Here is a 24,410-nt window from a genome sequence, read left to right as displayed (position 1 = left end):
ACTGCTGCCATCTATTTCAAAAATCCATTTTTGTGACAAATTCTTTGGTTCATTTCCGGTTAGGAATGTGTTGAGATGTAACAAGTCTTCTTTTTTTTTTTTTTGCTTTCGGCATTTTTACGTCTTTGCTGTCGGTAGATAATCACGACATCCCCCCCCCCCCTCTAGAAAGGAAACTCTCATTCCTTTTTTTGTTGTTGATATTTTACAAGTAACATGCACACAAGGACATTTATCAGAGTATCGATCGAGTTCGAGTGGGAGACGAGGATATCCGCAAGACTGCCTCTCTCTCTCTCTCTCACATCCAATCGCCGTGTGTTTTCTTGCCAGTACTGTATGTCAACACATGATTGAACTCGGAATCGAATAAATTCACATTATTTGTGTGTGCCGCTAGTCGTTGTTGTCGAGAATGGCGGATGTATCCACACACAATTGGACGACCCAACTTATTGATTGATCGATTGACGTTGATGTACGCGTTTCATAGACGAGCAGTTTAAATGTAGGAGACACACAATGTTTTTGTTTTTTTTTTCTTTTTTAACGGCATGATTATCGATGAAAAAAAAATTCAATTTCTTTTTATTCAAAAACGGATTTTATGACTCTATTGTTGGACATGTGACACCTAAAACAAGGACATGTTTCCTTATTTATTTAATGACAGCGTACAGGGCGTCTTGTTTCGTTCTATCAATCTTGCACTTTTTGTTTGGCTTGGCTTCAAATCTCGACGCGGCTTCTTTCCGGTGAAGAACACTTCCCTTTTTTTCTTTAAAGTTTATCAAGGTTATAAAATATTGGTCAGATTCTTAAAAAAATCCAGGAAATTGGAAAGGAGAGACGGGTCTAAGAATCCTCATAAAGTTTTTGTCGATACAACAAAAGAGGTCCGACCAAAAATCATCACGTGGGCCAGTGAATATGCATAATAACAATAATGGAAACGGTCTGCCTTAATCCCGGCTCTGATGGGAGCTGGACCCCTTTTGTTGGACTTCATAACCAATTTCGCTTTATATATATATATATATACGCACTCTCATGACATTTTGGAATAGAGAAGCGAATAGACGCCAAGTGTTTTCTTAAATCAACCGACAGTGGGATGACGCTTTCAGCTTACAAACTTTGATGATCCCTTGTGTGTGTGTGTGTGTGTCTGTGTTGGCTGTCGGGGGGTAGAGAGCGAACGGACTTGGCGACAAGTTGAGATGTGACACGAAGAGACTCTGTCATCAAGTCTAACGTTGCAGGCCTTTCTACACCTACATACGGTACGAGTTTCAGTGGCTGGATGATTCCAGTTCGTCGGAGCAGAAAATCAAGTCTGCTCCATGCACGTGAGTGCGTGAAAAAAAACGCTGCGCACACCGTGATTGCCTATTTTTTTATTTCTTTTTTTCATTTTTCTTTTGGGGTCCAAGTCAAAGACAGTGTGTCTCTGACAATCCGTTCCACGTAAAAGTCGAAAAACTTGTCGTGGGAAAAGAAAAAAATAAACCCCCCTCCCCCCCACTAGGACTCGGATGAGTTTGTCAGATTACAACGATGTGTCTTTTCTCTTTCTGTATAAAAATAAGGGTAGACATCATGAGAAACCTTTTTTTTTATTAACGTATTGTTCGTTCGCTTTAGGCATTTTGTAAATTTAGAATCTTGGTTCACTTTGATGAATGGACGCTTTAAAAAATTGCAATCGTAAAATCGATGTTTCTATGGTTCGTACAAATGATGGCTGATGATGGCAGCCCACTTGTATTAACTACTTGATTAGTGTTTGATCTAAGTGAACGTCATCATTAGCGCCCGACCAATTTTTTTTTTTCTTCCTTCTTCTTATGGGGAATTGTAAAATGTTGAAATAGAAAAATTTGGTTCATTAAAATCGTTCCTAATGGACTTTTTTTTTTTTTTTTTTCTTTTCTGGCTGTGAATATTTCATCGGTGAACAGAATAAAAAAAAAAATCCATTTCACAATAGGAACTTTTCCCTGGCGACGTACATAGAAAAAAATTCAGAGTTTTTCATATTCTTGTAGCGAGTTGTTGAAAGAAACTTCCCCCCCCCTCGTGCGTTCGCCAGTTCAATGAGAAGAAGGGTGGGTGATATATCCGGACCACAGTGCGACATTTCCGTCGGGAAGCAGCAGCTGACAAAATGCACACCAATCCATCTAATATACAGGAGATGTACGCGATCCATGTATGTATCCTTATAGACTTTCCAAGTAGACACGTCCCTTTTTTCTTTCTTTTTTTCTATCTGAAAAAGAGAGGTGGGGACGTGGAGGAAATGCGAGACTTTTGGCTGAAAGCTTTCTCACTTTAGGCAGGAAAAACGATCGTTTGTCAATCGCTTACGCAGAGGGGAAATGAAAAAAGAAAAGGCAAAGTCATTTTTCTCTCACCACCGACCAACTTGGGCGAGGAGAAAATTGAATTTGTTGTTGTTTGAGCACGCAAAATTTAACCCTACAAAACGATTTGTCTTTTTGATAGGTTTTTATTTTTTTATTTTTTTTTAAAGCGTCCCAACTCGGAGTTGGAAAAGAAAGAAACTATTTTTGATTGTGTTGATAGACGAATGCCATTGTCCAAAGTTCGAACATAACGGCGGCGAAATGTTCCTTTGACACATGTTATTGGGAAACAATAAATATTACACATTTTTTTTTTTTAACAGACTGTAGTGCCCCTCTATTGGACACGTCGTATGTAAAACATATTTGAATCTCTTCTGTGTTTGGAAACGGTAGCCGCGCGTGATGATGGACAAGAATCGATCAACATCAGTTCTATAGTTGGAATGTCTTTTTATTTTTGGGTGAGCTTTTTTTTTTTTTTGTTAAAGCGAGGGTCCGACAAAAGCTATGGCCGTCTTCCTCTTTTGGACATAACAGACAGAGAGAAAAGGGCATTAACGTCAAAGAGTCTTTCCGAATGGTCATTCATCAATGCCAATTGGTTGGGCTGGTTCGGCTACTGCTGTCCTATAGACTACATATAATAAATGCATAGCGCAACGTGTGTCGTCGTTTTGAATTCATACCAATACGCTCGTTTATTCTTTTGTCGTCATTCTTGCCTCTTGTTTGCTTGTTTTTTCTTTCAAAAGATGTTATTCGTCATTGGAATTGATACACTCCGGTCGGCCTTTTTTTTTTTTTTTTTTTTTTTTTGGGTTTTATCGATGCGCAAGGATCGCCGGACACTGATAGTTTTGTGTGTCCAACATTTGATTATATGTTTGAAATGGGGGGGGGGGGGGAACAGGTTGTTCAACAGGGAATTTTTAGGTCTTGCTACGTTTGTACTACACGCATGTTAATTCATTGGAGAAAGGGCCAGTACAAAGTTATGCAATAGGGAAAAATGATTGAATTTCGTTTTTGTTTTGTGCTGACTTGTTTTGGTCAAACGAGGCATGGACCACCCACATTTGCGTGACAAACACAAGGATTAAAGACGTCTCACGTTACCCCCCTCCTTTGGCCTTGTTTATGACTAGTTTCACATGACTGACTTGCATCGTTGTTCAATATGCGGCCGTTGTTTATCCAAACAGTTCAAACGTTTCCAATTCTTTTGTGCAGCGTCGATACTCGAAGAGGCCACTAGACATTTTCATTAGAATCATAATCATGAAAAGAGTTGATCAAATTTCCATGACGACGTTGTCCAAGGTATTGCCAACTGGAGCTTTTCGAAAATGTCCGTTTATTAAGGGGGGGGGGGCGGAATTGCGGCAAACCGGATCCGACATCATTTACATTTTTGTGTGTGCGTATGTGAAGGGAAAAAAATGTAGGGACGATAACTTGCGATAGCGGCATTCGCTTCCTGTTTGATTATTTTCGAAGCAACAAATCAAAGTTGTTCAACCGACTTACGGTTGACTAAACATCATAACGAAACGCATTACGTTATGAGAAAACTTTCCTTTTTTTTTCCATTGAATCTCTCGTTTCAACAGACGTCGCTTGTTTATTGGTTCTTTTTATCTTTTTTCCCTCCGTTATTTTGAACAACATTTTTTCTTTCATGTTTTTTTTTTTTTTTTTTTTTTTTTTTTTTTTTAAATAATCAATTTGTTGAGAATCGTCTTTTTTTTCAACGTCGGTTTCTTTCTTCTATTTTTTAAAATTTGTTTTATTAGCAAGTTTGGCGAAAAGGGCAAACACATCACCAAACGTCCTTGACAGAAAAAAAAATCATTGGCTCCTATTCCTTTTCGCTAGCTTTTTATTCTTATCTACACCATTGCGCACTAATGGCCTTAAAGAAGAAGAAGAAGAAAAAAAAAAAACTAGCATAATACGCGAAAAGGTTCGAGTCCAGGGTGACTTTTTTGGGGTCTGTGGGAAAGTTCCAGTCGGCCTATACAGTCAACATTGTTAATGAGACGAAGGCCATCTCTCCGTCAGACGATTGGCGTCAAAGATTCCGAATCCCCCCCCCTCCCCATTCTTTTTTAGCGGCCACCCAAGTTTTTCAAAGAAAGTCAACTCTTGTTGTTGCCCACTCGGGTCTGGCAATGAGGTGCGGAAGCTTACGCATTTTTGATGAGACAGGCTATCCAATTCAAATAGATTGCATGTTTTTTTTTTTTCTTTTTCTTGGGCTGGAAGTAAGTCAGACGCCATCATTAAATAGCAATTTTGCTTTTCAAAAAAAGTTTTTTCCTTTTTTCGAAAGTTGTTTTGGTGTGTGTACGAGCCAATCAAACTTTTCTTGTAGCAGAAGGATTTCGGGTAGCCCAAAGTTGTTCGTGCCAAATGTCACCCTCCATTCGTTTGCACTAATCGCCTTTTTTTTTTTTTCTTACTGATTAGCAGAACCAACTCTTTTTCCAAAAGAAAACTTTTTTTTTTTTTTTTTCGTTCGTCGTTTACACGCGCGTGAAAAACGTTGCCAAAAAAAAAAAAAATAATGCACGACACAAGTGGTGATGCTATTGCGCACTTGTTCCTCGTTCTACGTTACATCTTTGGCTAATCAGTCCTATTCAAGTTTTATTTATTTTCTCGTGTGCTCATTTTTTGTTTATTGGTCCTGGAAACCACCGCCACTATCGTTAGCAAGTCAATAACGATCTTTAAAGAAAACAGGCTTTCTCTTAAAAAGACAGTGTGTGAATGTGTTTGTTCTAAACGGCATCGCTTGTTCCAAACGATTGTTGTTTGACGAAAAAAGAAAAAAGAAAATCCCGATGGGATTGTTGTGCGTTCCAGATTGCCACTGTCGACGATCAATGACCACACGCAGAGACTGGAACGCATCATGTACGTGTTCCATTTAAAAAAAATAATAAAAAGTCTTGAGAGCGATGTTTTTCGTGAATTTTGAAGTGGATCTGTGCGCGCTGTCGTTTATCGATAAAAAGGCTCACACAGATTGTCTAGCCTCTCCAGAAGTGACTCACATTTCATGTCGTACGAAATTTTCTCACGACTTTGAACTCACAAGTGCATTGGCTCAAGCCCTGAATATGTTTTTTTTTTTTTTGTTTTTGATTCACTAGACTCTATCCAAAGTGATAGAAAATGTAGAGAGTTTTGTTCAGCCAAGCGTGGCATGATCGAGCTTACTTAATATCTGTGAAGAAAAAGGCAAAGTCGATGCTGGAACAAGATGGACGACTCTGTAAATACGTTTATGAAATAAGCAAAACTGTGTTGACAGGGTCGTGCATCACTCACGACGACGATATCGTTTCGCTTCATCATCGGTCATTGCCACTTGGTTCTCGTTCATTGTCAGCGCACGTCAAATCACGACCGAATCTGATTTAGCTGCAACAGAGAGGGCCGCCAATCGAATCAATGTGTTCTTTGATTGCACTATGCGTGCCTCTCTCTGAACATATCTAGGCTAAACATATCTCTCTACGTTTTTTCCTAGGGCGTTCGTCTTCCTCTAAGGCCATGCTAATGACATATTGGGTCCGTACATTTCCTCTCTTTCTCTCCATCTCGCGGCGCTTCTTCATTAATCACGTCGCTATGCGTAGACGTCGTCCGCCCTCTGGGACGGTGGCCAATACTATTGACGTCTATATGTGCCCACAAAAAAGAGAATCGGAGACGCACACACACACTGTTGTTTTTCAAACGCAGATGGACTGTTTCGTCCACGTTATTTATGGCGCAAATGAAAATGAATTGCCCTATACCCAAAGTCAAAATGGCCAAGTTGTGCGTGCACTTCTAAAGCCTTGACAAAGTTGAGACGCGCATGCAATAATGAAGAGAAATTTCTTGTTATGAGGCGGACAAGTCGCATCTAACAAACGTCTCTCTCTCTCTCTCTCTCTGTCTGTCTGTCTGTCGAAAATCCCCTTCGAATGTTCGTTATTGACGCCAAACTTGTTTTCTAACTTGGCCGCCCGCTATTTTCAAACTCTTGCTAGCGAAAATTGCCCCGTGTGTGTCAATCCTAACTGGAATCGGATTGACAAACATTTCTTTTCTTTCTTTTTTTTTTTATCGCAACCCATCCAGGCGTCTTTTGAATTCATCTTGTAGAATATTTTTGGCCGATATAAGCCGCTTTTGATATTGATGTTCAAATGAAGGGGTGCATATTTCGAAAGGCCTAAATCTTTATGTTACTTTGGAAACGTAATTAGTTGAACCGCTTTGTGAGATTCAAATAACCATTTTATATTCATAGACACAAGTTTTTGCTGTTTTCCACGACTCTTGGGGCTTTTTTTTCAAAAAAAAAAAAAAATAGATTTAAACATTTAAAATCTCTTTTATAATATTTCTATAGCGAAAATAGCTTTTCTTTCTAAACCTTTTTCCAGTGGACCGAGTGCGGATGTAGACTGTTTTTTTTTCTTTTTAGAATAAAAAAAGGCGGATGAATATCAATTTGCTGTCTGAAACGTGTCTCTTTAAACTCGTGAATAATGAATCACGTTTAATCCGCTTTGTACTTAACTTTTGTGGGAAATAATAGAAATGACGCGACGTTAAATGCGCACAGTTTCCTGGACCTGACAAATGCGAGTCAGTTTCTTTTGTTTGTTTTTCCCTGTCCCTGCTCCGTGCACCCCGAAAGTATTCGAAAAGCTTTGACGTTTTGAATAAAACAGGGTAGAGTCAGCTAATACTAACATATAGACATAAAAATAAATACGCGTCTCTTGTGCAGTTGGGGTCATGTACAGAAAAACGACCAAGGCAAAGGGTGTGGGTAACAAGTCTGAAAAGGCATTGGGGTTAAAGTTTGATCCCCCCCCCCCCCCCCCCCTGCTCTGGTCCTGAAAACTTGGCTACGCGCAGACAGTTTACGAAAAGCCGGAGAGAAACCCATTACACACGGACTATATGTATGCCAACTGTTTTGCCGTCCCGTTGTGGCGTAAGACGAAAGTGATTTTGAAATGCTCACCTTTGACTGATTTAAAGTCCAAACATTGCCCGACCCCCACCTCCCTGCCCCATCTACGTTTTCATTCGAGTTATTGGTGTGGACTTAATGTTTCGACTGGCCATAACCCGCGTGCTTTTCCGATAGGTTTCCAGCTGCTGTGTTTGTGTCGCTCATCACGTTTCCAGCCATTCAACGTTGCTGGCACCTTGTAAAAAGTTTGTGCCCCAAACTTGACGCTGTTCCGGGGGGGAGCTGTTTTTCCGTCGTCTCTATTAATATGGTAAGTTTCCTCTCCTGTTTATCTTTCATGTCGTAGATGTTTGATTTTTTTTTTTTTTTTTTTTTTTTTGACCAGCGGCCATAGACTTGCGACTGGAATTTTTTTTTTTCAAGTTTTCAATTAAGAAATGCTACACGCAAACAGACGTCGAAAAACTCATAGCTCATGGCCCGATGTTACAGTTACAAAAAAAAAAACAAAAAAAAAAGGGTCCCTCGATTCGTCATGCAGATGATGACGTAACTGTTTGAATTTGCGTGTGAATTTTTGTTCAACGGAATCACACATTTTCCGGTTTTGGGGCTAAGAAGACAAGAAAAAACGGAAGCCACAAGAAAAAAAAAAAAAGAAACTGTGGCGGGGTGGGGGGATTCAAATGAAAGAGGAGACGTGAATACTCGCCTGCTGGTTAATGTATCACAACGGCAGACGTTTCGACAATCAAGCGAGCAACCAAACAGAGACGCGATTATAAACCTCGGGTCGTTTATTTTATTTTTTTATTTTTTTAAATGAAAGGTTTTTTTTCCTACGAAGGTAAGGGGGTGAAACGTAAAAAAAAAAAAAACCAAAAAAGAGCCACAAAATGGGTCACTTTTGGCGACATCGTCGTCGACCAAAATGGGCGCAAAGTGCATTTTTTTCGAGTTTTTTTTTGTTTTTTTATTTAGACGTCGAAAGAATGTTGACAGCGATATGTTCCAGGCGCCATCGGTTGTAAACTGGGAAAAAGGGTATTTCTCTTTTTACGCTAATGGAAGTTTTTCGGCTTTTTTTTTTTTTCTTTTTTTTTTCTTTCAATCTGTGGGAAACACAAAGAGTTGTAGGACGGAACTCTGGAACGTTGCAAAGTAGCTGGCCCGTCTAATTGTTTTTTCCATGTGCCATAGACAGAGAGAGAGAGAGAGAGATAGACGCCGTTATCGTCTATACAATTTTCATTTTCATATACAACTCGTCTAATGTGAATCAAATCGATGATGGACGTTTCGTGTCTGGCCAAGTGAAACGGCCTTCCTTTTTTTTTTAAAGCCCTTCAGCAAATAGATACGCGTACGTCGATGAGACATCTATCGATTGAGAGGGCGTGGTTCGAGTGCATTTTCAATTGTTGCAATGCATCCGCAAAGACCAGTTTCTTTTTTTTTTTTTTCCCTACACATCGAGGGATATGCCTTTCTTGAAAGCATTTGCATAGAGCGATATTATCATGTACGTCATGTGCACTTGGCACTATATTTTACAAGTCACGTGCCCCAGCTATATATCGAGGCTTCTTTTTTTTTTTTTTTTTTTTTTTTTTTATACTTGGGAAGGGTACACACACACACACACACACCAGCAGCAGCCGGATTAGAAAAATATCCATCGGAGAGAACGCACACAATAGTCTTTTTTTTTTTTTTTTTTGTCGTTTTGACCCCCTTCTCTTTTTCGTTTAACACAACACAAAAGAAACAAGAGAACCTTTTTAGCCCTTGCGCTGACTCTCTAGCCTTCAATATCTTTTTCTTTTTTGTCCACGAGCAGCGTGTGATGGATGTGTGGTCGTACCAGTCTGTGTACAGAAAGGGTGGGGAGAACTACCGCAGCATAACTTAATGAAGCCTGGAACACATCTAATCAGCAAACGGACGGCTCCTCCATCTCACTTTTCGATCTATTTAAAGATAAAGGCACTAGATTTTTTTTTTTTTTTTTTTTTTTTTTTGTATAGGGGCATCATGATGCCGAGCAGGACTGGGTGGATGAATAAAGATATCAATCCCTTTATTGTTGCGATATACGGTTCATTGACAGTCAGCTCTTTCATCGTCTTTGCGGTGGCGATAGGTAAGGGGCCAGTTAGGAAACCAGCTGCCTCAAAACTGCCTCCCCTCTGCGTTTGGAGAAACGGCCGTGCTGACAGGGACGTGTAGAATTCATCAAACTGTACGAGTTTTTATTAGAAAAACAGGATGATAAACAAGGGCTGCGTACAATAGTTTCAACAGAAGGCAAACGTTTTTCGTTTTTCTTTTTTTTTTTTTTTTTTTTTTTTTTTTAATTTTAAAAAGCCAAATTGCACCGGTTGTGGAACATGTCAATGACGTGTGTATATAATTTGATGAGAGATTTTTTATTTTTCGGCTTGTTGACTCGCTTGTTTTTAAGAGTTTTTTTTTTTTTTTTACTTTCTCACAAGCCGAAAAAGAAAACCGCAAAAGCGACGCACATCATCTCACGGCCATCGGGGGGGGAAACGCGTGTTGCCGGCTCGTTACACCGGGGCTCGTTCTACGCCGTGGCAGCACCAGTTAATGAGCCCACAGACTTAACACGTCATGCGACGAATCTCGCTGTTTGTAATTTTCCATCGATGTTCAATACCCCCATTTTCAATTCGTTTGGCTTTCAAATCACACAATTATTATTTTTTTTTTTTTCTTGAATTCACTCTATTATTACTTACATTTTTTTTTTCTATAAACAAAACGAATGTATAGCAGTAGGGAAAACTCTTTTTTAAAAAAGAAAAAGGTTAAACATTTTGGAAGTTTGTCGAAGGAAAAATTGTTCCGTGAATCGCTCCCGGGGCATATTTTCTCTCGTCTATTTAAAAAAAAAAAAAAAAAAACATTTTTTTTTTTTTTTGTTTCGTTTGAGGCCTTAGCCGTTGGCTTCTTGCATCTAAGCGGCGGCGGCGGCGACTCCCCAAAGTGAAGCTAATGAGTTAAATACTGTAATCAACGCCACTTCGCAGGGTCCACCGCTGCCGCCACTTTACCCTCAAGCAAAAATGCATCCAGCTCTTCTTTTTTTTTTTTTTTTTTTTTTTTTTTTGAAATTTAAAAGGAAGGAAACAACAAGAACCCGACCGAAATAAGGGGAAGGGTAAAAGAGTGACGTTTGATGGTTCCTACTTGAGAAATTTTTAAGAAAAAGAGGGAAATGTAAAACCAATAAAGAGAAAAAAAAAAAAAAAGAAATGAATTTTATTAGATATAAAAAAAAAAAAAACGATAGTCTAATGAAATGATGGGTGATGGGCGATAAATGTTGCATCGTATTTAAAGGCGACGATGAATTTCGCTGATTTCTAATATTGCGCGCTCCATTTTTATTGTCGCCTCTTTTTGTTTCAATGTGGCAGCAAAAAAGAAAAAAAAAAAAAAAAAAAAAAAAAAAGGAGTTTTCGATACGTTCAATCATCAAGGCCCATAAAAAAAGAAAAGACGCGTCTGGATAAAACAGTTGATCGACTCCATCAACGTCGTCAAAAGAAAGTCACCTCTTTTCATTTACACATGAATGCACTCTGTTATTATTATTGGACGATGGCGTGCGATCGCAATCGAAACGAAGGGCCCATTTTGGCGGATGAGCTCTCAATCATGTCGAAGGAAGAAGAAGAAGAAGAAGAAGAAGAAAAAAAAAAAAGGCCTGGGATGTTTCTACCTCGTTGGCTTTGGCCATCCGTGCTTCTTTTTTAACAAATAGACACACGCTGTGTCGCAATCTCACGACGCCACGCTACTTCGTTAGTGTCCGTTCCATCAACGCGGCTCAACAAAACAATAGCCTTTTTTTTTTCTTCTTCTTCTTCTTCTTCTTCTTTGCGTTTCATGGTGATGACGTCGTTTATACTGGCCCTCTTGACGTACCGCTAAATCGTTATGTGTTTATATATATATATATGAGGCAGGGTATCGACTGTCATTGATCATTTTTCGACCTACTGCCCATACGAAATGGTGGGCCAATAAGACGAACGCATTGCTGGTTGAAACGGTTGGCAATGCAACAAAAGTCTGGCAAATCAAACGTGATTGTGCATACGTAATATTTTTGAATAGTCGGGGTGAGAGAATTCAAACAGTTACAAAGAGTCAGGATTTTTAACGAGTTCCTAGTAAAAGAAAAAAAAAAACAAAAAAAAAAAAGCTGAGACTCTATAAGAATCGCCAAACATCTCATTATGTCGTCACATGTATGCACGCCGTATGTGTAATTTTCACGTGTTGGCTTCTACGTTTTTTTTTCTTTCTTCATTTCAAAAGAAAACAATTTTTTTTTTCTTGATCGTTTGGGTGATGAGAGAGAGAGAGAGAGAGAGAGAAAAAAAAATTGTCATCATGGTAGATGTGGTGTGAAACGAGGCGAAAGATAGAAATTAGTTGTTTTGTTGTCCTCCCCTTTTTCTATACAAGACGCGAAGGCTATACACAAAAGAAAATATGGTATCACCCAGTAGCATCTTTTTATTTAAAAACGTAAAAAAAAAAAAAAAAAATGAAAGGAACATCACCATTGTATTGGCCAGCATTTTTTTTTTTTTTATATTTGAATTTTGCTCAAGATGACCCCAAGACACTAAAAAAAAAAAAAAAAAAAAAAAAAGAGGCCACCTTGTGTGTGTTGAGCGTCAATTGGATATAAAGAATGACAGTGGAGGAGGTGTCCAATTAGTTTGTGTGTGGCACCCCCCACAGCCATTAATGAAGCTGCTGCTGAGAAATGCAGCAACGCTGGTCATCACACGAGACGATTGTGGAATACACAATGCACAACCTTTTCAAAGAGAACGAAATAAATGAGCTCGCATGTTCGCCTAGTTTGAACTGAATCCCGCCGCAAAGAATTTCAACATTCGAATGCGTCACGGCCGTAAAACAGCGAAACCCCCCCCCCCCCCCAAAAAAAAAAAAAAAAAAAATTTTTGATTGACAAATTCGTGTAATTGAAATACCTTGATTGCGAGTCGGAAATCCGGGCCGATGTTTATTATGAACTACACACACACACGTCGCGTATAGTTTTGATAAAGTGAAACCGACGTTAATGAATTTTAGGTTTTGCGTGAATTCTTGGCGCACTCTTTGCCGTGTCGGTTTGTGTAATCACGTTGACAATGATGGCAGCACGTGTGCAACCCTCCATAAAAAGCGAATGAAATTTTCAGTTTGGAAAGGGAAGAAGGGGGGAAAACATTTGGTATGCACGACATGGTGTGTCTTTCGTGTGTCCTTGTTCCTTTCGTCATTGACATCAGCCGACATTTTTCATTGTCTCTTTCGATCCTCTTTAAACTTGAACGTTTTTTTTTGTTTTTTTTGCGTTTGCTCAATCAATCTTTTTTGGCTTTTTCTTTTTTTTAAAAAACAATCTTCACCACACCCGTTGAAGAAATGAAGAAATCGGCCCAACCAAGTCTTGATGATCTGTTCCATCGTGGAAATATTAGGTTCGTCATTCGTACAATTCAGCTGAATTATTTTGCTGGCCAACGTTTATTTGTGCAGACATTCAAGAATAGGACATGCGAGATGCTCGTTGACATTCAATCCTCTTATGCGCCTACTTCCCAATAAGAAATAAATATCCCTTATTGTAAATGGTGTGCATAGATAGAGCCCGAATTGGATATCACGTCGTCAATCACGTCCAACCTATTTGCTCTCTACTGCTACGATTTTCTTTTTTTTTTTTTTTTTTTTTGAAAAATAAAGAAGGGGGCCACTGTTGAGAAACAGTTTTCAACTGTGTAAATTACGACTTGGAAACAAAAAAAAAAAAAAAGAGATGGGGTCACAAAGTCTGTAAGAAAAAAGCCCAAACATTTTTCTTCCTTGTTTGTCTTGACATTCAACTCTTTTGATGCTGGCCGGGCGAAATGTAGGCTAGAAAAAACAAAACAAAAATAAATACGTAACTCGTGTATCGTTTCGTGTGGCACAATAAAGAACTGCGGGAAGGGAATAACGTTTTTTTTTTTTTTTGAAACGCACCAAACAGGACGCATTGGGTTTCTTTTGATGACATATCAAACGGTTTGAGTTGTTTATACAATAAACATTTTCTAAGGAAGGAGTGAAGACGTGTGAAATTATTGTTATAGCCCTTTTTTTTTTTTTTTTTTTTTTTTTTTTTCTTTCGCTTTGGTTAGGGTCGAACGGTGTCATTTTCAATGTTTTGGAATAAATAGACCTAGACAGCAGTTTTGTTTGCGCTTTCCATTTCGATTCAAAGACTTTTTTTTTATTTTTTTTTTATTTTCCTTCTTCATTTGTTTGTTGCTGTCTCCCCCTTCTCTTTGAAAATGCAATAAGTTTTCTTTTTCTTTCTCTTTTTTTTTTAGAAAAGCAACGGATGCATCCGCAGAGCCCCTTTTTTTCATCGTTTGAGCTGGACACGAAAGGTAAGGTTTTTTCTTACCATTTTCTCTTTTGATATCGAGGGGTTTCAGTTGAGTGTGTCTGAAAATGTTGAAGGGGATGGTACGATATTGTGGAGCCATAAATCAGTTCTCATGGCAACAATGAAAAAGTGCAATAGAAGGTAAAAATAGATTGCCTCTGAAAAGCGGAAGCCAACGTCTCTCCGGAAGAGCCGTCCCATTTCATAGAATTAAGAAAACGAATCAAATTGAAAAATGGATCATTTTTTTTTCTTCTTCTTTCGTCCATTTAAAAAAAAAAAAGAAAAGAAAAAAAGAATTTAATAGACGCTGGCTGTTTGTGATGTTTAGCTGATGGCATATTTTCGTTTGTGCGCACAAAAGGGAAACCCATTTTTGCCGTGGCCTTTTGTTACGTGGGACGAGTTTCTGGTTGTGATGGTTTAGCTCTTTGCCGATAAGCGACAACAATTCACGAATTCGTCAAGTATTCAAGAAAAAAAAAAGGGGGGAGGGAAGATGGAGAATTCGAAAATGTACGTTTAACCGATAAAAGTAAAAATTGTTGATCAATTGCTAATGCAAAAGCCAATTGCGGACGTTGGCGCTACCATTTGTTGCTATGCGCTTCTTTCAACGGGGATGTTTGTTCTTTTTTTTTTTCTTGAAAAAAAAAAAAGAGAGAGAGATAAAGGAAGAATCCAATTACCGTGGCACGTCATCATGGCAGATTATGCCCGCATGGACATTATCACGCCGGCCTTTTTGTCCCTGTCCCCCCCCCCCCCCGTCTCTCAAAATTCTTTACCAAACTCTTATTTTAAAAGCAAATTTTTTTGTTCGTCCTCACTCGACATTGCTTCAATCGAGACGCTAATGAAGTCGACTTTTTTTTTTTTTTTTTGCTTTAATGTTTGCATTGATCAAAGGTTTTTTCAATTCATAAATTATTCAATTTTTTTTCTTGTCACTCGGCGGTCTGTTGCCTTTGACGAGTTCGTGCGTGAACGAACGAATTTGCCGACGGATGATGAGCTAGTTTCTCTTTTTTTGTATTGCAATTCGTTTGATTTGAAGGCGATTGGTTAGAGGATCATTTTCATTTGAAACTGCTCCTGGAAGTCTCTATTTGAATAGGGCAATGTTGCTAGACTCTTTGAAAATCGATTGCGCAATATGCGGGAGTGATGAATATTTATGCGCGCAAATAGGTGCCGCCAGTCCTTTGTTTTTCTGAAGAACATGTTCTTTATCAGGCCACTTGACGGATTGTGACGAAGGTTGTTCATCAACTCGAATTTATTCACGAGCTGTGACAAAAACCTCTTGTGTTTTTTTTTGCGCAAAAAAATCGCAGGGTCGCGGATTTACAGGTTTCTTTTCTTATTTGACCCGTGAATAGTTTAACGTCGTTGCACGCACAAAAGAACAAAAAACAAAAAAACAAAAAAACAACAACAAAAGGAGACAACATGTCGTAATCGCCGGTGGTGTTTCCATCAACACCGATTGTTAATCTTATTTTATTTTATTTTTTTTTATTTCTCGAGCTTTTTCATTCACTCATTTATGTGACCGGGGGGATAACCAGTTTTCAGGGCGGAACAAACGACATTCGTGCATATCTAAAAGGGCTTCACCGCATCTCACTAGAATTAATCATCGATACACTACGTACAAATCAAACGATCCATTTCTCTCCTTCGTTATACTAAACCTGTTTTATTTCTTTTTTTTTTTTTTTTTTTTTTTAGAAGGGGGGGGGGACCCTCGCTTGTCCATTTAATATAGGAAAGCTATTTATTTTTATGTCACTATTCACACACACACACACACACACATACAGAGAGATTTTTCGATATTAAACCGCATCGCCCTATCGATTGATTGCACCCTCGCATAAAGGGGGGGGGGGGGGGTGGCTACGTTAAATGGGGAGCTTGTATCCGGTGACGAGCTGTAACCAACTAATAACAATCATCTTTACGGTGCATGTATTTTTGCGTTTTCATCCTATTTTCGAGAAAAAGAAACCCCTTTTATTTTTTTAGTGGGGGGGGGGGAACTGTTCTATTTGTGCTGGATATGAATAATGCTGGCGGTGTAAGACACACACACACGCAGTGGCGTGTAATGAGGTGGTAGTGTGTTGCCCCTTGGCTCATTATTGCTGTCTCGACTGTTGTTGTTGTTGTTGTTGTGGAATTTTCCGTTTTTTGACGTTCTTTATTTTTCTCGAAGAAAAAAAAAAAGAATAGAGTTCACTTGGAAAAGGTGAACCACCACAGTCTATATAGATATACCCCCCTTGACGTCAAAGTAACAGGATGGCTCGACATGAAAGAATAAGAGATGATGCGCATGTCGTGACAACGGTAGAAGGGGGGGGGAGAAAAAAAAAACCCGCATAATTACACACAGAGAGAAAGACCAAGTCAGGTATATATATATATATATATAGACAACTACTACCGACTATACATGTGTATAATTACTATAGACTTGAGGTCTCCAGCTGGGCGATGCGCAACTTGTAGCTTATAGCCTTACCTTTTTATATATACAGGGTCACATATGCATAGTACTCTCTTTTTTTTTTTTTTTTTTTTCTCAACTTTTTTTTTTTTTTTGTTTGTGTTTCCCTCGTTTGAAATGTGTACATTTCGACGTAGCATTTTTTTTTTTTTTTTTTTTTTTTCGCCTTTTTTTTTTTTTTCGGGGGGGGGGGGGGGGGGGGGCTATTGTTCTGCTTCCATCTGCTGCTGTGCAACCACGCATCTCCTCTGTTTCTACATTGAGTTAGACTCGTTTATTGTGGGATACATTGTGAAACGGAAGACGACTTTTTTATCGAGACCGTTTGAAAATGAAAAAAAAAAAAAAAAAAAAAAAAAAAAATAGGAGACGTTAAAGATGTTTCGTGTGTCATCTCCGATGGATGCGTGTGAGTGACAGGCGCACATCAAAAAACCGTAACCAGCGGGTAGGATCTCCTTTTCGTGATTAGAGTTTGAACTAAAAAAGAAAGGTTCCACGCACCAAGACTTTACCGGGGTTGTCGATCTGCGTCCTCTTCCTTGGCTATAAATAGAAATGGAATTTCCGTGTTACTACCGACACGCCTACAAACTCTGCGACCTTACATTAACTAATGTATTTTTCTTTCTTCTTCACTAAGAAAAAAAAAACAAAAATCAAATGGTTTAAGTGTTTCCGTAACGGTAGACCGGCATTCTCAGAAAAATGGGTGGCAGATGATGAATACGACGTACCCATCAGGTTGATGATGCATCATGGACGTTATTCTACATGTTGTATACGCACGACATGGATCTCTTTTTTTTTTTTTTTTTTTTTCTATTTATTTTTGTTTTTTTTTTTTTCTATCCCTCTCAACCCCCACGAGTGCAATAAAGTTTGTTTTGTTTTTTTTTCTCTGTGCGGCCCATCTGGCGTCGTTTCGGCAGGGGGAGCAAGCTCCAATTCTACTCATATTATTTGATTGTGTGTGTGTGTGTGTGTGTGTGTGTGTAGTTTGTAGGCGTCTCTGTGTAATGTTTCATGTTCGATCCGTCACTGCTGACCTAGCAATAACAACAGTTGAACCTCTTTTTGTCGCCATCTTGCCATGTCGGATCTAACAACACATTTCTAATATAAACGTCCCTTTTCGTTTGAGCGAGAGAGAGAGAGAGAGAGAGAGGGAGGAGGGCAGTTGGAATTCTACTAATGGTGAAAGAAAATACTGTCGACCACGTTTTCCGATTGTGTAACGCGTCGCAAACGCCATTGCATTGCGGCTGTATAGGCGCCTGTGCGGATGAAGTGTACGCCGGGCAAAAAAAGAAAAAACAAACTGGGGATGCAACTAGCGCACTATTGATTTCCTCCTAGTCCTGCCTAACCCAAGTGCAAAGATGTGTGAGCCTTGTTGTCTGTCGCTCTCTTGGCGTGTGTGTGTCTGTGTGTGTGTGCCTTGGAGAAAACGCTCTACTTGTGTGCACGATGGCAGGGCGGGGTAAAATCACGCGCCAGACAATGTCAACATTGACAATGAAATCCCCTGTGCTCTTTGATGCGACACGGGCGTTTGACATCCAAAGTGTGTAGGCAACTGAACTAGGCGAGAGGAGAAGGGCCGTCAAAGATCCACTTGCCGAAAGAGCGGAAGGAAATGCGGATGAGAAATGGGCTCCGTGTCGCTCCTCTAAGCGAAGGCAAAGCAAAAAAAAATAAAAAAAATGTCGAGTGTCAATAAAGAAAGGTGCCGTAACGAGAGCCAATACATCTACGACGTTGTACCTATTTGCCTCCTTTATGTTGTTGTTGCTGCTGCTCGTCCGCTCTTATATTAGAATGGTCAGCGGGTCTAAATGACGTCATACCCAACGGCTCTATGCCAGAAGGCACGTGTTTTTCATCTACCATTTCTTTTCTTTTTTTTTTTAAATACTAATGTGTACTATTTTTTTGTGTGTGTGTGTGTGTGTGTGTGCTTTTTATTCAGTCGATTCTTTTGTGTGCAATTGATACGTACGCGAACATCTGTTCGAACCGATAGGCGGGGGCTGTGATTGTTGCAGCCGGAGCACAACTGGATTCTTTTGTCCCCCCCTCCCCCTTCACCATCCTCCCTCCTCCCAACACCCGTACAAGTTAAAAAAAAAAAAAAAAAAAGTGAACAGTGATATATATATATAGAAGAATGAAAAGAAAGAAAGACTTATTTGGGCGGGTATGATATACGAGAATATCAAAAGACTTGACGAAAATTCATTTCACAATTGGGTAGATAGATAGATATGCGTCTTTTGAAAAAACAAGCCTTTGCTTCTTGTTTGCCTGCTCTCGATACACTCAGTTGTTTAAATAAAAGCAGCACACACCGGACACACACCAAACAAGCAGCCATTGTCAATATATTTTCCTGATGTTTTTCATCATAAACCGAGATGGGGCGAGAAAAAAAAAAAAAAATGGTAACACGTGATCATTTGAGAACAACCCCACTGTAAAGGGACACGGGTTGTTTCGTGATTGAATCGAGTAGAGGGGGGTCACGCCCGTTTACCAATCGTACACACGTTTTTCTGCCCCAACCAATCATATAATTGATATTTATTGCCAATGACATTTTGACTCGGTTTTTGCTGCAACGTGACGCAATTGCTGGACGGGATATGTCAACCATTTATTTTATTTTTTTTTTTTTTTTTGCTTCGTCACACGAGTTCGATGACGTTGGGTTTAGTGGCAGATGTTTTGACGCTGCCGACTCGTATTTCCGTTAGAATTGAACTTTATTACAGTTATGTGCGATGAGAATTCGTGTTGTTTCATAACAACCAAACGTCTACAAGATATCCATTTTAAAACGAAATATGACCCGTCTCGTTCAGCGACTTTTGCCACTGTTGATCGTGACACGACCGTACCTCCCCCCCCCCCCCTCCGCTAGGGATGAGGAAAAAGAGGGGTGGGGGGTGTAAGCCGGCGGAGCGTGAAATGAGTCCGTTACGGCGGAGGAAGGCCATCGTCGTGGAAAAAAAAAAAAAAAAAAAAAAAAAAAAAAAAAGAGGAAAGTTTTGCTGACGTTTTCATTTCGAGTTTTAAGAACTGCGCAATGATGTGAACAGTAGCCGTTGTGTGTCATAGGCATTTGAAAATGAATGGTTTTGACCCATTTTGGGTTGGACCGGAGTTTGCGTGTATAATTTGCTCGTTAAATCTCGTATCGATAGCCATTCTTTGCGTCGTCCATCGACAGTTGATTATGCACAAGTGAACGTGACGAACGATGGCGGCGTCGACGATAAATGGACACAAATTTGACACGACAAATGCCGAGGAAACAGACGCTAAAAAGAAGAAGAACGAAATGGAATGTCCAGATAGCAACTGTTGGACTGTCTTTGACAAAGGAGGAATCAATAAGACCGAAAATGGTCGAACCAATAAAATTATACAACTTGTGTAGATTTCGCCCTTTTTTTTATTTTTATTTTTTTAAATTTTTTTTTTTTTTATTTTCTTGCTATCGCCGACATGTAGACTGGAATCGATCAAGAAAGGATCATCCATAACTCTTTTCCGTGTCGTGTCAAAACACACTGTGTCCACTGTAGAGGATAACTTTTTGTTTACGGGGGTTTGAGAAAATGCAGCGGGCAAGAAAACCCAAGCGAAATAGACTTTGAAAAAACAAAAACAAAAAAAAACAATCGATTCTTTTTCCTTGTCTGTCTTGTAGGGCACCGACTTTTCGGTTTGGGTGGAAGGGGCGACATGTACCCGAGTTGTACGTGACGAGCCTTTGTAACATCTCCCCAAATATATATTCATTCTTTTACGAGTCCTTGATCGCTGCCCGATGAGACATCCTTGAGATGTCGAATCCGTCTCATTCAATAATGTTCTTCTCGTGAAAATTGCATTTGATTTTAACGTCGATTAGAGTCAAGCGGCGTGATACGAATCGTCGTTTGTGTGCTGGTGTAGGGTCCGCCATCCATCAGTCCGATGCGTTTTCAACTTGAACACTTTGCCATACTAAATAAATACTGACGTTTTCGACTGATCTTTTTTCCCGGTTGTTGCTGATTACAGCAGCAGCAGCAGCAGCAGCAGCAGCAGCAGCAGCAGCAGCAGCTACTTTCCAATTTCCTACCCCCCATGCGCAACTAGGAAGGCGAGGAGGAGGAGAGAATCGAAGCCAATAACACGGCGGAGGGAGAGAAAAATGCAATAACTTTTGATGATTTTGAAACGCTCGAGTGCGTTTGCGTCGATAACTTTTTCGCATATTAATTTGAACATGTTCACCTATTTCGCCTCTTTTGAACTTTTCAGTACAAAGGCTCATTATATATTTTTTTTTGGGGGGGGGGGAGGGAGAGAGAGCAATACGCAATACTCTGCTACATGCATCTACCGATATGACAAGAAATGCGAGGTTTTGTGTCTTGTCTGTGACGCGCTTGTCCTAATTGAGTCGATTCCTCCGGCTATAAATAATAGCCCTCAAGGGGCTGGGCGACGATGACATGATGACAAAGGCCTCTAGAATCACACACTAAAAGAAAAAGAAAAAAAAAGAAAAAGAAAAAATAAAGAATGTCTTGTACTGGGCGGTCTTTGCTACCTACTTTAGAGAATGCTGCAAAGTAACGGATGAACCGTGAGAATAAGTCGACCAATCTCCTTCAATTTCTCCAATCATTGCCTTCGTTACGTCGTGCGGGGGATCACAAAGGTCATTTCTTTTTCTAGATGACACACACCGTCACGGCCCCACCGCGTAAGAAGAAAATACGAAAACGTTGATGTAATAAAGCAGCAAAAGGTAAACAGGTCAGAAGATGCCACCCTCTCTGTGCATTCCCTGGCGAAATTCGATTAAAGTTTCCGTTCACCTGCAACGCCGAGTTCACACGATCCACTTTTTTCTCGTTTTCTAAATGATTATTACATAAGACTCTTGATGACGTGACTGTAAATAAAAAGGCTCCTTTTTTTCTTTTCTTTTTTTAAATCATCGCATTTTCCTTCTGAATTTTTTAAAAAGCTATTGGACAGGTGAATTCTACGAGGTGTCATTATTCAAAGACAGCAGGGGGGGAATATGAACGGCAATGGATTTAGCAAGCGGCTCTTTGTTGTTGTTTGGCTTCACCTTGAAAGTCTGTCGCCGTTTTCAAGTGGGTCCCGTTTTCCTAACCATTTCCCATCGACACCGGCGCTTTTGACGATGTCCCTTAGGCGGCAGAATATCACACGTTCATCTCTTTTGGCGAAATGTACATTTCTTTTTAGCTGCCACTTGTTGGCCAATGACGTTGCCCCCCCTCTTTATTTCGCATGTCCCCATCACGCGATTTCAAATCTTTTTCGGAATGATCGTCCCCATAGAATTTGAATAGCGAGCCACTATTTTCACACGAGTTTTCCATCGACTGGCCACATCCAGTTGCGCACCTGAGACCAAGTGTTGCCACAACAATGTCCATCTTCGAGGGGGGTTGATGTTACGAGAGAAACAAAACAAAAAAAAGCAAGCTTTGATGATAAGAGTCGTTACCGACGTCAACTCGTTTGTGATTTGCTGTGTGCACATGTGCGTTTAGACGCACACACACACATAAAAAAAAGTGGTTGCAAAGGCTAGAACACGACCGTGAAATGTTTGAATCCCGTCACGCTGTAGACGCACCTGGAATTTTCAAATGAAGCACAATTTGATCTTTTTGTTTTAATTGTAGGCTGGTTTAAATTGAAGTGATCTCTTTTTTTTTTTTTTTTTCTAAATTCATTTTCATTAACAGACGAAAATAGAAGACGGCGTTTAAATAAGTAGACACTTTGGCGCGTTTCATTTCGATTGGGAGATTTGAAAAAAAAAAAAAGAAAATGGCGATACTTGCCTGAATGATTTCCGCGATGACATTAGGACAGAGTTCTCGGTATTGTCGCATCGAACATGATTTTCTTTTGAAATGTGTCGAGTGTTGGAAAAATGTCGCATGAAAGTCCTAACCGAATTGCTGGAAACGAGCACGTCATGGAACAATCGACATGGACGCGATTGAGGTGAAATGTCACCAAGCTGGAAAACATTCGGTTCATTGTCGAGTTCAACAACAGCAATTGAAAAACAAAAAAAAAAACATTCTTTTCGAGTCGCTCATAAACACGACAGAGGAAAACCACCAAGTCACGACATTTTTCAGACGACCGCCGAACTTTGCAATCAAGCGGGAGTTGTTTCTATTTGATTCTCGTGATCATCATTTCCCCCCCCCCTCCGTCAGTTGACAATTCGACGTTTTTTTTTTTTTTTCTTCTTCTCTTGCTCAATTTCCTCTCTGTGAAAACAAAACAAACTTAGATGATGATGTATTTATCAAGATACCTCTTTCTTTTTTGGCCCCCGTCAACTGCCACTCTATAATCAGTGAGCGTTCATTGCGACACACACACACAAACGGATGTCTGTCTGCTTTAATTTTTCATTATTCTTAGATTTTTTTTTGGGGGGGGGGGGGGGAATGTGAGCAACGTCAGTTGAATGTGTGCAGCAAAAACTCGACAGTGGCACAGTCCAGGTCACGCTATTGCCTCGTAAAAACCTGGAACAAACTCGTCCAGCAGCTGACACTCGACTCGTTTCACAATAAACAGGGCCTCCTACTGTTTATAATATATCATCACTTGCAACGTAGGAAATATAATGAAGCGAGAAACAACCGACAGACTTGGAACATTTTTTTTTTTTTTTTTTTTTTTCACAGAGAAAAATGAATTCTGTGGAGACAAAAGAGATTCTTAAAAAGAGACGATTCGTTCCAGCAAGAAAGAGACAAACGATGATGAAATGGACGAAAACCACACGCATTTTTCGTCTGCTACGCTCTCACAAAACTTTTTCTTGGGAGTTTGGGTTGGGGAAAAAAAAAAAGTTCCCATTTTCTCCAGGAAGAACACACAGGAAAAAAAAAAAAAGTTTCTAATAAAGATCTAATAAAACGCTTGTTTAACGACCGTGTCGGGGATATACAGGGGCGGGAGAGAAGATGTGACGTGAATGAGAGAACAAACGAACCAAAAAGTGGGTAGATGAAGGAGGGCTAAGGGTAGGAGGGGTGATGCTACGTTTCGAAGAGAATGAGAAAAACTCAAGTCCCTCTGATGAATTGACGATCGCTAATTAAAACTAACAAGCAAAGACATGTACCTTTGAGCTGCCAATTAGCAAATGATAAAAAGAAATCGAACCGAAATGATATCAGTCGAATTCGATGATGTCGGAGAAAAAGGGTGAGATTTGTTCGTCTGCAATGGCGTCATGTTTCACTGGAAAATACACCCAACCCAACTAATGACACGAGCTATGCAAACATACACACACGCAGAAAGAAAGAAATGTGTTGCAACTTTTTCTGACTCTTTTGCCTCTAATGACTTCCACGGAAATTGAATTTTCAACCTGTCCTCTTTTTTTTTTTTTTTTTTTTTTTTTTTTTTTTGAGAAATAAAACAAAAGCGTTTTCGCAAAGGAAAAAGACGAGTGCTTAACGCCATTGCTCTTGTGTCGTCTGTCGTCCATTTTGTCATGGCGTCCTTCACAAAAGCTTTCCCCTCTTCCTTTTTTTCCCACACGAAATTACTTTTGTCCTCCAGTAATAAATGTTTTTTTTTCCCCCCTCTTTTTCAAGTATATCAAAGCAGCTTCAGAAAATCTCAGTTGGTTAGAAACGAAGAAAAATAACAGAAAAAAGTGGTTTGACACGATCCTCTGTGTGTGTGTGTGTAACGAACTCGACGTTCGTGAGAATCAGAAACGAGACCTGCCGCGGTTTCATCCCTCCATTCAAATAAATAATTCTTATTTTTTTTTTTTTTTTTATCATACCAAGTTAGGTTGTTAAAAGAATAAAAAGAAAAATGACTGAATTTCTTTTTTTTTAATGTAGATAATCATAGAGTAAACTTGGCACGCCTGCTTTCTGTCTTTCTTCCTGGCGCTCAAATCACTCTGTGTGTGTTCCCCCGCTTTTGCTGCTGCTCGTCTTTTTCTTTCCTTACGAC

The 24,410-nt window shown here is 39.6% G+C and overlaps 1 protein-coding gene and 1 long non-coding RNA gene across 2 annotated transcripts in view; one reads left to right on the top strand and one right to left on the bottom strand.

Annotated features, from left to right (window-relative positions):
* The window catches only part of LOC130694611 (ATP-binding cassette sub-family B member 6-like), a 24,991-nt gene extending 11,908 nt beyond the window's left edge, over nt 1-13,083 (bottom strand). Inside the window, exon 1 of the mRNA XM_059496251.1 lies at nt 13,080-13,083. The gene's annotated coding sequence lies outside the window, so the exon portion shown is untranslated. The remainder of the gene's footprint in view (nt 1-13,079) is intronic.
* On the top strand, nt 7,532-24,410 carry LOC130694623 (uncharacterized). Its single transcript, XR_009002098.2, has 3 exons — nt 7,532-7,669; nt 13,788-13,847; nt 24,296-24,410. It is a non-coding gene; the product is annotated as an uncharacterized LOC130694623 (long non-coding RNA).

The sequence above is a fragment of the Daphnia carinata genome, chromosome 7 (assembly GCF_022539665.2).
Source record: "Daphnia carinata strain CSIRO-1 chromosome 7, CSIRO_AGI_Dcar_HiC_V3, whole genome shotgun sequence".
Lineage (NCBI taxonomy): Eukaryota > Metazoa > Arthropoda > Branchiopoda > Diplostraca > Daphniidae > Daphnia > Daphnia carinata.
This window is presented reverse-complemented; position numbering and strand designations above follow the sequence as displayed.